The following is a 12239-nucleotide window of genomic DNA, read 5'->3' as shown; positions in this document are numbered from 1 at the left end:
CCTCTCGAATCCAGATGTTTACATCCAGCTGCCCACTCAGCCTGACCTTTGGCATCTCTTATGAAAATCAAGACTGAGCCCTTGGTTTCCCTTCACAGACCTGCTTCTTCCATCCCCATAACTGTGCCTCCAAGTGCTTGGGCCTCACAGTCATTCCTGATGCCTCCCCTTCTCTCATAACCGCCCTCCCATCCATCTCCACATCCTGGCAGCTCTACCTTTAAGATAGCTCCTGGACGGGGCACCACTCAGCAGCAGCACTGCTGGAGACCCCTGCCTGGTGCCTCTGCTTTCCCATGTGCACCTTCTCTGAGCTGTTATCTGAGCAGCATAGAGAATGACCTGACTTTAGTTCATCTAATCCAAATCATGCCACTCTGTTCAAAGCCCTTCAGGAGTTTTCTATTTAAAACCAAATCATCACATGGCCCTCGAGACCCCACAGGATCTGACTCCTCACATCGCCTCACCATCTCTTCTCTTAGTCTCTCCCCCTCCATCACTCCACTCCAGGTGCACGGGCTCCCTGCCAAGCAGCCTCCTACCTCCCGGCCTCTATACTTTCTGCTCCCTCTGCCTGGAATACCCTTCCTCCAGGAAGCATTTACCCTTGGCCTCTCCCTTCCTCTGTCACCTTAGCTGGCTTTTTCTTCTTCATAGAACTTGTAGAGATCTGACATATACTCCCTTGCTTCGTTGTGCATTTTCTGCCTCCCAGCACTGGAAGGTGAGCTCCGTGAGAGCAGGGGTTTAGTCTGTGCTCAGGGCTGTGTTTCCAGTGCCTACAATAGTGTCTGGCATATAGCATACACTCAAATATTTGTTGAGTGGATGAAAGATGTCAACCCTTAGGAGGCCTCTTGCAGAAATAAGACATCACCCTTGTGAAGCAATTAGGGGACACCAGATAAGGCATAAAAAATAAGAAGTTGAAAATGTGTGAGAGGCCTTCAGATTCCTCCCTAGCAAAGAAGAGGAACCAGAACCCCTTCCCTCTAGCTTCCAGCCATGCTTCCTCCAGCAATTCTGAGTTTGGGCCCTGGTAAACGTTTGCCAATAGAGTAGGAGCTAGTTAGATCTATCCCATGCCTTTGGTAGTGTTTTGCCAAATGGAAGCTAGGAGGCCAGCAGAAAGATGAGGGGTTTCTTGTTTCTGATTATCTGCTTTCTCTACATACTGTTTCCTCTGCCCTCTTTCTTCCCACTCCATCCCCCTGAAAGACTAGAGTATAGGAAAACAAAGTCTTTTTACTTTCCCCTCCCTCCCCTGGGATTTCACAATCCTTTTTCAGGTGGGGGTAGGGTGTCTGTTTGGGCCGGCCAGTGCTCCACCCTCCTCACCACCTGGACCCATCGCCTGAGACGAGTCTGTAAAGATTCTTTTGTCCTCAGGTAGAACAGAAGACTCAAACCAAACAACTTCCTGAAATGAGACTCAGGCTGAGTGTCCCAGCCAGACCAGCTCATCGCAGGCTATTGCTGGCTTTGTCTACCCTCTTACTTTCCTTTATCTCCCTCACTCCTGTTGTCACCTGGCTGGTACTCTCCAGCCCAAGTGGATCACTAGGGATGCCCAGGGTCCTGAAACTCCACATCTCCACCCCACCGTATTCAGTGCTACAATGTAGGAGTTGATCACCACTGTTGGCCTTGTCTGGAAGGGTCTACGTCCCTGGGAAGTTCTGAGCTTCCCAGCACCTATGTGACAGCATTGATATCAAAACCACAAGAAACTCAGACTCCCAGTCCCTGGTACAACCCTTCAATTCCTCCCTTAACTAGAGGTTAGAAACCAAGAATAGAGGAGAATAACAGTGGCTCACAGTCTAGGGAAGAAATGCCCAGCATTCCACTTAAGTAAGTCTCCAATAGGACACCAGTGAACCTGCTGGCTGCTCTGTGACCTAATGAATGAAACCCATTCTCGCTTAGTGCTACTTTTACAAAACTTTCCACTAAAGTAAAACATAATTGAGAAAGAGAGCACACAAATCAATATAAAGCTAGATGAATTTTCACAGAGTAAATACTACATAACAGCATCCAGATTAAGAAACAGAACATTCTTGGCACCCCTCAGTGCTCCCTTCTAATCCCTGTGCACCCCAAGGGTAACCACTTTCCTAACTTTTGTTGCCATGGATTAGTTTTGCCTGTTTTTTAACTTTATATATCTGGAATCATACAACATGTGCTCTTTTAACTCTGACTTCTATCATTCAACGTTTTATGTAGGATTCCATTGTGTGAACACAGCACAATTTGTTTATCTGTTCTACTGTTGAGAGATATTTGAGTTGTTTCCAATTTGGTGCTATTTTAAATAATGCTGCTATGAACATTCTTGTGCATGTCTTTTGGTGAATGCACGTGACACGCTTGAGTTAGGAATATAGGAGTGAAATTGTTGGGTTGCAGGATGGTTATATATTCAACCTTAGTAAATAGTGCCCAACAGTTTTCCAGAGTCATTGTATCAATTTGCACTTCCACCAACAGTGTGTGAGAGTTCTCAATGCTCCATTCTCATCTGCACTTGGTACTGGCTGCTTTTTCATTTTAGCCATTTGGATGGGTGTGTGGATTTAGAGCTTCTGAAACCATGATGTATAGAGACGGGTAAAGAGTACCTGTATCTCCGTGCTCTGGGACTCAGGAATGGGGATTCTTTACTTTTGATGGAGCGTTACAGTTTTTCCACATGTCTAAGTTTAACGTTAAAGTGGAGAATTCTGAGCTCATAGCCAGTTCATCGGGTGATATTTATGGAAACTGGGGCGTGGAAAGGACTATTTGGAAGGAGGAGATGAAAAGATAAAATAATCCAGAAACTATGAGAAAAGTGCAAATAGATACGTACCTTTTATTATTTCTATTTCTACTTTTGAATCTTAGGCCTAACAACCTTTCAGCAGGAAAAAATTGGTAATGAAATTCCCCCCATCTCTTAAATTCTTTTGCATTACTTTGTTCAGTACGTATATGCGGAAATATTCAGCGTCTCATGAATTGATTTAGCCAAGGCCATTAGCTGCATCATAACTAAAAAATCTATGCGCCTAAATCTGATACAGCTATTTTTGGAGTTTAAACTGCCTTTAAACTCAGAATACATCTGCATCCAAGGCAATTTCCTATATTTAAAAAATATATGTCCTCAAGTTCAGTGACTTCAAACACAGAATGTAATGTCCCTTCATTTTATTCCTTTCCATCTTTTCCTCTTGAAAACATCGGATACAAAATGACTATTATTTATTGATTTATACCCACTTTTGCTCTTGTGAAGATTTTAGAGAGCGTATCCGTGACGTCATTTGGAAGCAAGTTCAAATCATCAGGTGCAAAAATCACAAAAATTTTGTCTTCTTACAGTGTCTGTGTCGTGTACAGTGTTAGCCTGCAAAACAAATATTTCTCTCTTTTACCCTATCTGGAAAACTGCCTGCACCTCAGGCCATTGGTTTGAGGCTTGAGGCCCATCCTAAGGTTCCGCAGATTCTGAGAGCAGGCTGTTCTCCGAGAACCTGTCAGAAAGGTTGGTTTTCCTCCATTACTGTGAGCTCCAGTCTGGCTTACCAGAACGTGAGAAGCTCACAATAATCGTTTGCTACAGATTGTTAGATGTATCTTGCAGTATCTTAGGCTCCTTGAAAAAAGTGGTGTTATTAAAATTTATGGTTCCTTCTCACACATTGTCTATTTCTGAGAATTGTAAATGCACGTTTCTACTGATTCTTGGATACTTGTCACTGCCTCCCTCTTCACATTCTTTGAAGACAATCTGGTGGGAAAACAAGGTAGAAAAGCCCTTTGACTTGGGTCGAGGTTGTGTTCTGAAAGACAGTTGAAAATCTGTTGCCTGAAACAGCCAAGTGAACCATGGACACGGCCACTCTTTCCTTCGGGGAAGGAAGTGGGGCGGGGGCACACTTTGAAGGGTTGTGTTTATAATTAGAGGAGGTCATGTAGTGGTAATCGTTTTGCAGTAGTAAGACATTTTCCTATCCTGCCTGTTGAGGATATTCTGCTATGACTAGCTGATCAGTTTCTCCCCTAACCCCCCCCATAGTGTTTTCTTATTTCAAGCCACCAAAAGGTTTTGGAATGTAGTTTCAAGGAATTTTGTGTGAAGATTGACCAACTCTTTGTTCAATGTAGCAACAATTAAGTTCAACTTAAAGAAAATATTTATTGAGTGACGTATTTGGTAAAATACCTGGATAGTGGAGCCTGGGGATTTACACAGCCTAGGGAGAAAGAATTGTAAACAAATGAGTATCATGTAATGGAATGAGGACGTAACAGAGGACTATGCCAGGTGAATAGAGGCGTGCACCAGATGTCCTGGAAACCTTGGGGGATGGGGTAGGGGCAGCGGGTAATTCCAGGTAGGAGGTGGTTTTAGAAAAGATGAGATTTGAGACTCAACATCAACCTTAAAGAATGGGATAAGCAAGTATAAGTATGGCCTCCAGATCAAAAATGGCCAAAACAGCTGTTTAGTCTGTCTCGATTGGTGATATCTGTGATATTGGGGAAAGTTTTTGAAAAGAACATGTAAGATTTCTTTTTTGATTACCAAAAATACAACACAATAAATAAAAATAAATATTACCATGCACCCACCCCCTGAGAAAGAGCCACTGTTGAGCGTTTGTTGGCTATTTTATTTCTTTGCCTTGGCGTGTGTCCTTCTGATGCTTTTCCGTGTGTTGAAGTGGTAGATCATGCATGATTTCCACCGATTTACAAGGGTGTTTTTGATCGTCCTGGAAATGCACAGTGTGTCCTAGAAATTGATTCCAGTTGTGTTGAGGGGTAGCATCTTCCAATTTAGTGGCTGGCTTCCTGTCAGCAGTACACTTGGGCACACACAACTGTGACAGCCACCTACTCTCCAGTTAGATACATTTTCCCTTTTGCAGACCTTGCCTCATTGCTGGTGTTAGTAGTTGATTCTGCCACAGAATATCTGCTTGGTTAGAATGCAGTTGGGATTCAGGCCAGCTCAAATAACACCAGTGTAACCAAAAGCGTTTCTAGGCTAAGAAGTGTGAATCCACAAAACGCTTCCATTTCCGGGAAGCCTCGTGCATGCCACTGCTCAGACTCGAAGGTCAGCGGCCGAGCTTCGAGCCCGCCTGGCTCCTTTGCCTCCTGTTTTCAGCTCCAAGGGTACCCGGGACAATAGGTTCTTTGTTTCTATTGCTTAGTTTTACAGGAATGAATGAACGCCCCTGCCAGCGTTGGCTCCAGATCTGCCCTTTTCATCTCTAGCTGGAGGGTCAACGAGAGGAAGTTCATAAGCAGAAAAGTCACCAAATCCTCCTCTTGTGAAGGTGGCGGTGCCTCCACCCCAGGGGCAGACGTGTTTTTTTTGTTGATGTTTCCATTTCCGTATTCTTTCCTCCTAGTCCTCGGTAGATGAAGCTTGAAAATCATCAAAGGCCCTAAAAGTTTTTCACATAAATCCTCCTTCAACATGCTTTTAGAAATCTTTCTGAGGAGGTTGAGGCCTCCGCAGTCAGAAAGCAGCAGCCCTTAGCGATGCAGGAATAAAATCCGCAACCCAAAACACGTTAATCTTTTTCCTTCCAGAGTTTAGGGGACAAAAAAGGTCTTGCTTGAGAAATTCAAATATCAACTTGCATGGTGTAGGGTGTAACTGCACCAGTTAGAGAAATGGTCCCATGCCCAGTTCTATCAATTTCTAGTGTTTAACCTCTCATAAGGAGATAAAATGAATGGCCTCTAATATCCCTCCCAACCCAGGGAAACTGAGCGATCCTTCCAGGACGTCCCTTCCCCAGGCCTCTGCCCATCACTTTTCCCATTTTGGGTGGTGGCCAAAGATTCCTCAGCTCACCTGGCAATTTCTCTCCTATAAACTGAGAAGTTAGCCAGGACCCCCACATGTAGCCAGAATGAAGTTGGGCCTGCCTTCCTCTCCCGACTTAAATATTACAGAGTAGGAGTTTAATTCAGCTTCACAAATTCTAAAGAAGTGTTTTCATGATTGAAAGTATTAGGAAATCATTGGACATCAACAACTAGGTATTCTTAAAAAGGAAAGTTTGCTGGGAATTTATTTGCTGTGTGTATGTATGGGTGTTTAACAAAAATTGTAATTGGTCCTTATTCCAGAAATTTTTATCAGATGGATCTCTCAGGTATGAAGTGTTGTTTTCGTTGGGGTGGGGGAAAATCCCCTTTCTACCCTTCTTGTGTTCTTATGGCTGGACTAATAATAAACTTGACGAAAGACCAGGTTAACAGGAGAAAACCCAGTTTAATACACACGTATTAGAGATCATAGAGAAATGATGCTTGGAGAGTGAACAAAGAAGGCAGTGTGTATACCTTTTTCATAAAGAAACAATACATTTGTGAGGAATGACAGGACAAAGAAACTTAGCTTTGAGGTACGTCGTTAGTGAGACATGAGGAGTCTAGGCTTGAGGAGTAAATTGGCAAGGGTTGTTTCTACGGCTTCTGGGCCCTGAGTGCCCCAGCTCTGCTGATGGGGATGCAGGGAGAGCCCCTTCCACAGGGGAGGTTTGTTTCTTGCTTTCGGGGGAACAGAGAGAGGAGGGGCAGAAAGCCCTTTTTGCTTCTCAAGTTAACTTTAATTCAAAATAATTGATATACTATTGTGGGATATTTTGGGGCGGCCTGCCCTGGGCCTCAACATTTTCTTCTTCTCTCTACGTAAGAGGCCTCTTCTACTAACGTTTTTTCAGAAACCGTTGACCCCAGACCCATCACTTCTCCTCGTCCAGCTCCACGAAGCCCTTCATTCGTCTCCCACCAAGCTGGACACGTCGGCCACTGTTTGGCCTGTGGGGCGTGTTTACTTTCCTTTTGATACTTACACAAGGATCTACTGCTCCAACCAAGAGCAAGACCATGGTGGACACAGGACTCTGACTTCTGTCTGGTCCTTAATTCTTAAGATATCCCTGCACTGGCCTCTTACAGCTGGAGCACTCCAGCAGTCCCATGTCCTGGGCTGTACCTTCCTCGCCACTGTGGCTGGTTGAGGCAACGTCCTGTGAAAAGGCTTTGTCAGGCTAGGGTGCAGCTGAAGACTCGACATCCGCGGCATGAGGAAAGGGAGACCCTCAGAGAGGCAGGACGTGCATGGAAATTCCAACACTAAAATATCAAGAGAAGTGGTTTCTTGTCCTTTCTTGGTTCCATCTGAAAGCTGAGGATGGCAGGCACCAGAGTCCAGGTTGGGACTAGACCTGATGCGGGGTCGGTGAGCCAAGGAGTCGAAAGAAAGATTTCTTAGACTCTCAAGATCTGGCAGTAGTGCTCTTTTATTTAGAGAATAGTGTGGAATAGCATGGGGACAGGACCCATGGGCAGGCAGAGCTTCTGCTGCTGCCCCCGCTGGCATGGGGACAGGACCCATGGGCAGGCAGAGCTGGTGCGTGGGGACAGGACCCACGGGCAGTCAGAGCTCCTGCTGCTGCCCCCGCTGGCATGGGGACAAGACCCATGGGCAGGCAGAGCTGGTGCGTGGGGACAAGACCCACGGGCAGTCAGAGCTCCTGCTGCTGCCCCGAGTTGAGGGTTAGGGCTAATTTTATAAAGCATGGGTACGTGACTTATTTTTACTGGAAAAAAAAGAAAAGATGATGTAAAAAGTCATTAAATGATTTCAGTGCAGATGGGGTCTGGTTATTGTGCGGTCATATAACTTTAGATACGAATCTGGCCATATAGATCGGCATGTAGGTGAGGATGCCCTGGGCTTCTCTCCCTGGGGCGGTCCTAATTCATACCATAAAAAAAGTCCACTGGGTCGTATAGTTTGGCATGTAGGCCAGGTCACCTTGGGCTTCTCTAGCTGGGGCAGCCTTAATCCACATCAGACCCTTATGATAGATGGGGAACGCTCCAGCTGCAGGGAGTGGCCAGGAGCCGCGCTCAAGGAGGTTCATTACGTGCTGACAACACGGTGTTTATAGGATAGTCTGTGTCTCCTAGAGGGAAACACATTGCCTTGCTTTCTTTTTGGGAATATCTAAAAATTATTTGTGAGTATCTAAAACTAAAAGAGACATCCTGAAAACTCTACTGAACAGAATGTTTATTCGCAGTTCCCAAGATGTTCCAGGGTCTTATAATCAGTAGTTTTCAAGTTTTGTTTGTTTTAGTAACAGTTTCCTTTTTTTGACAAGAATCCATCTTTACAGAGAGGGGAAACCGAGGCTCAGTGACATGTAGTAAGGGGCCCAGGCCTCACAGTTCTGAGGAGTCGGCTGAGGCTTTGATTCACCTCTGACTGAATGCTCTTTCCACCAAACCGCTGGAGATGATGAGCTGGGCAAACGCTAGAGTCAGCACCAATTTGATGGAAGCTGTGACATGCCTTAGAAAACTAGCATCTTGAAATCAGTGCACTCACATGTGCAGGAAATGAGTGGTTTTATTCCAGGTGAATGGGAACCTCTTGATAACTGAATGTTAAAACCCCTGGAGGTGTGTGCGTGAGGGTCTCACTCTGCACCTCGCTTAACCAAAGGCAGCTTTCCTGCCAGCACTACCCTCGCTTCTGTGCCCAAACAGCTGCTTCTGTTGGAATCCTAAATCTTGTTCCCAGTGTTGGAATAAGGCTTGCTGAATTTGGGAGCCCTGAATGGAGGTCCTATGACCAGCGTCCTGTGTTGGTGGGGATAGAATTACAATTCTAGGCCAAAACTCGGTGTTGACTTGTACACCCCAAGTCACCTAAAGCGCACCCCTGACCAGTCGATGGCAGGCTTGGAGGGGGTGTCCGTGAGGGAAATTCTCAAGCAGTGAAGGAGCTACTGAAAGTTTGAATTTGTTGTTCTGGAAGGGCCTCGTCTTGCCCCAGGCCCTGAGATGGCCAAAGGCCAGGGGGCTCTTAGTAGCTGTGGTGATTTTTGCCACCCATTTCCTGATAAACCCAGAGACAAGAACCCTTTGTCTCCTGAGACTGGAACTGAGCAGCCGGCTTCTGTTGATGGAGTCTGGCTGAGGAAAGGCCTGAATCAGAGGTTGTGCCGGGGGACCCAGACAGAAGCTGATGCAGAGACCCAGTGCCCGTGACCTTTCTCGTTGCCCAAGCTCCTCCCTTCCTCACTCGCAGGGAATAAACCTACTGTCCTCAGATCACCTCCTACCCAGTGCCCCCTCCCGTCACACCTAGAGCAGACATTTTATCAATGCCTGTCCTGGGCTAGGCCTGAGAATAGCCTGGGGGTGAGGCCAGGCCTGTGAGAGAGATCTGTATATAACACAGAGTGAAATGGGGTCTGTGCCCCAGACGCATAGACACTGTGGGTAAAGGAATTCAGTGTGCTGAAATGTTACTTGCGGTTGGCGGAGGTAGGGGAGGGGACAGGATTTGACCTTGGTTTTGACAGGTGGGTAGGAGCCTCTCTTGGCTGTGGACGCTCAAGAATAGCGTGAACACAGGCAAGCAGGGGGCTGAGCAATGACAAATAGATGCTTTTTTTCAAGATGATCTTCCCCCTTGAATCTGTGAGAGAGATTTTTTAAACATTAATACAGGAAAAATATTCTTATGTTCTAATCTAAATTTCGTCTCTTGTGTGTGCCACAATTTTTCTCTTATTCATGTACCATCTTTTTTTTTTTTTTTTGAGGAAGATTAGCCCTGAGCTAACATCCATACCCATCTTCCTCTACTTTATATGTGGGATGCCTACCACAGCATGGCTTGCCAGGCGGTGCCATGTCCACACCCGGGATCTGAACTAGTGAAACTTGGGACGCCAAAGCAGAACGTGAGAACTTAACCGCTGTGCCCCTCATGCACCATCTTTACTATTAACTTACCTAATATTTTTCTTTAAATTGGCTCATCTTTTACATTTATTTTAGAAGTTAAATTTAGTAAGCCAGTCATGAAGAGACAAATACTGTGTGATTCCACTTATACGAGGTACTTAGGTCAAGTCATAGAGACAGGAAGTAGAACGGTGGCTGCCCAGAATGGGGGGAGGGCATGTGGAGAGTTACTGTTTCATAGGTATAGAGTTTCAGTTTTTCCAGAGGAAGAGTTCTGGAGATGGATGTTGTACAACAATGTGAATATACGTAATACCACTGAACTCTACACTTAAAAATGGTTAAGTTGGTAAATTTTATATTCTGTGTATTTTACCACAATAAAAAAAATTGGGGGAAGAAAAGTAAATTTAATATCTCCACCATAATTGGGGACTACACTAAATACATGTCACTCTAAAAATAAGTATTGGACGTTAAAATAAAAACCATGCCTTCGTGTACTGCCTTGGCATATCCAGCACTCTTTGAGAAATAGTGTCAATTTTTCATAAACCATTGAGAAGTTATAAAATATTAAGTTTAATCTAAGACCATCCCACCAAATAGAGTTTTGTGTTGTTTCTGAGTTCTTCACTTTGCAGCAGGACTGCAGCTCTTTACGTTCAGGAGACCAGTGACGTAGTGAATCTTAAGCCCATAATTTAGTCCTAGACAAAAGCTACCTGGAACCCTGGGCTCTGCTTTTGTTGTTTTTGTTTCGTTTTGTTTTGTTTTACCGATGAGGTTAGCATCCTAGTGATTATGATTAGCCCCAACAATTTGTCTCGATTCATTCTATGACTGTTTATTAGGCACTTACCATGTAAACAAGGAAAACCTATTCGATTTCTTAAAAGTCTAGAAGGTCCACTGGGACCCTCAGGGAAGCAGCCCTTGCTGCAGGAAGAGCTCTGGGTCTTTCCCTAACCTTGAGTTAGTTATCAGGGAGCACTTTGCTGGAAATCCAGGCGAGGCTTGGCAAGGTATGACCTGGGGAGAGCCTGACACTCACCCCTTAAGATTCCAGATCTGAGGCGGCCCTCGTGGCTTACTCAGTCCCACATCCAACACCAGGACTGGCCTGGAAGGAGCAGGCAAAGCAAGCAGGGATTCTCCTTCCTAGAAGAGAATTACCTTCCACTTTGTAAAGCCTGATAGAGGAGCCCAAGGGTGATGCCTGGGTCTAGGAATCGGGGAGTAGAGAAGGAGGCAGGCCAAAAGCCAAGCTGTATTTTAGCAGGTTGTGATGATCCTCCAACTAATCCTGCTGACTCAGTCTCCAAGTGACTCCAGATGACTCAGTTTACAGAGCTCGTTAATTCTGCAAGTAGAAGCAAAACAGACTACCTGGATGGACTATGAGTGGCTTTTCCATGAAGATAGATCACAAACATGCCAAATTGCAGGGCAGATGGGACAGTGTCTGTGCAAAGCCACACACACTCATACCTGCAGACACCCAGAAGGGAGCCACAGAACCATGGAGCGTGGTTTAGGAGAGCATTACTTAATTAGAGTTACTCCCCCATCATTTAATTCCACAGAGGCCTTGCCATTGATCCTATGAGAGGTTTTCAGTTGTTGCTAATTAACTAAACCAATCTCTTTCTTAATTAAACTGTGATCCAACAGTCTGCTGTGAAAAGGAATATTCTTAGCACATTTTAAATATTTAATTGAAACAGCTTTTGTCTTTAAAAAAAGCAATCACAGGGGCCAGCCCCCTGGCCTAGTAGTTAAGTTCAGGGCACTCTACTTTGGCAGTCTGGGTTCAGTCCCCTCGGGTGTGGACTTGTACCACTCATCGGTGGCCATGCTGTGGCAGCGACCCACATAGAAAATAGAGGAAGATAGGCACAGATGTTAACTCAGGGTGAATCTTCCTCAGGAAAAGAAAATATGTATACATAATTGTTCGCTTAATGGTATGTTTTTAACACGTAGAGAAGGTTTGGGGGCTTTTTGTTTTTTTGAGTATACTTGTTTTGTCCCTATGTTCTAACTCTGAGGACAGAGCCATCCAGAGCACTGCACCCCTGCTAAGACCCATTAGCCAAATGAACATGTACCACCCTTGTTGACAGGAATAATTTGGCATTTTGCCTTATGTCTAGGCCCCTTAAACTTTGTTTTTGCTATTCAACAGCCAAACTTGGATTTTTATATCTAGAAGATTGTTGACTGTATTTAACTGCACTAGTGTTTTTCTTCCGCAGAAACAACCTAATATCAAATTTTTATGTATTTTCTGTACTGCCTTGTTCATTGTCTAGCTCATTTGTTTGAAAATAGATGGGACTGTAAAGTCAAGCCTACACCACCCGTGTGTCGTGTAGAATGGAGCCTGGGAGAGAGAGTGATGTATTGGGAAGTGCGAGGGAGCCTTAGACTTCGGGACCTTGGTCATT

General features: G+C 45.0%; 1 protein-coding gene across 26 annotated transcripts in view; it reads left to right on the top strand.

The window, feature by feature from the left end:
* RIN2 (Ras and Rab interactor 2) overlaps nucleotides 1–12239 on the top strand; it is a 217286-nt gene that overhangs the window by 158454 nt on the left and 46593 nt on the right. The gene's annotated exons all lie outside the window — the stretch shown is intronic.

This window comes from Equus quagga, chromosome 12, assembly GCF_021613505.1.
Source record: "Equus quagga isolate Etosha38 chromosome 12, UCLA_HA_Equagga_1.0, whole genome shotgun sequence".
Lineage (NCBI taxonomy): Eukaryota > Metazoa > Chordata > Mammalia > Perissodactyla > Equidae > Equus > Equus quagga.
This window is presented reverse-complemented; position numbering and strand designations above follow the sequence as displayed.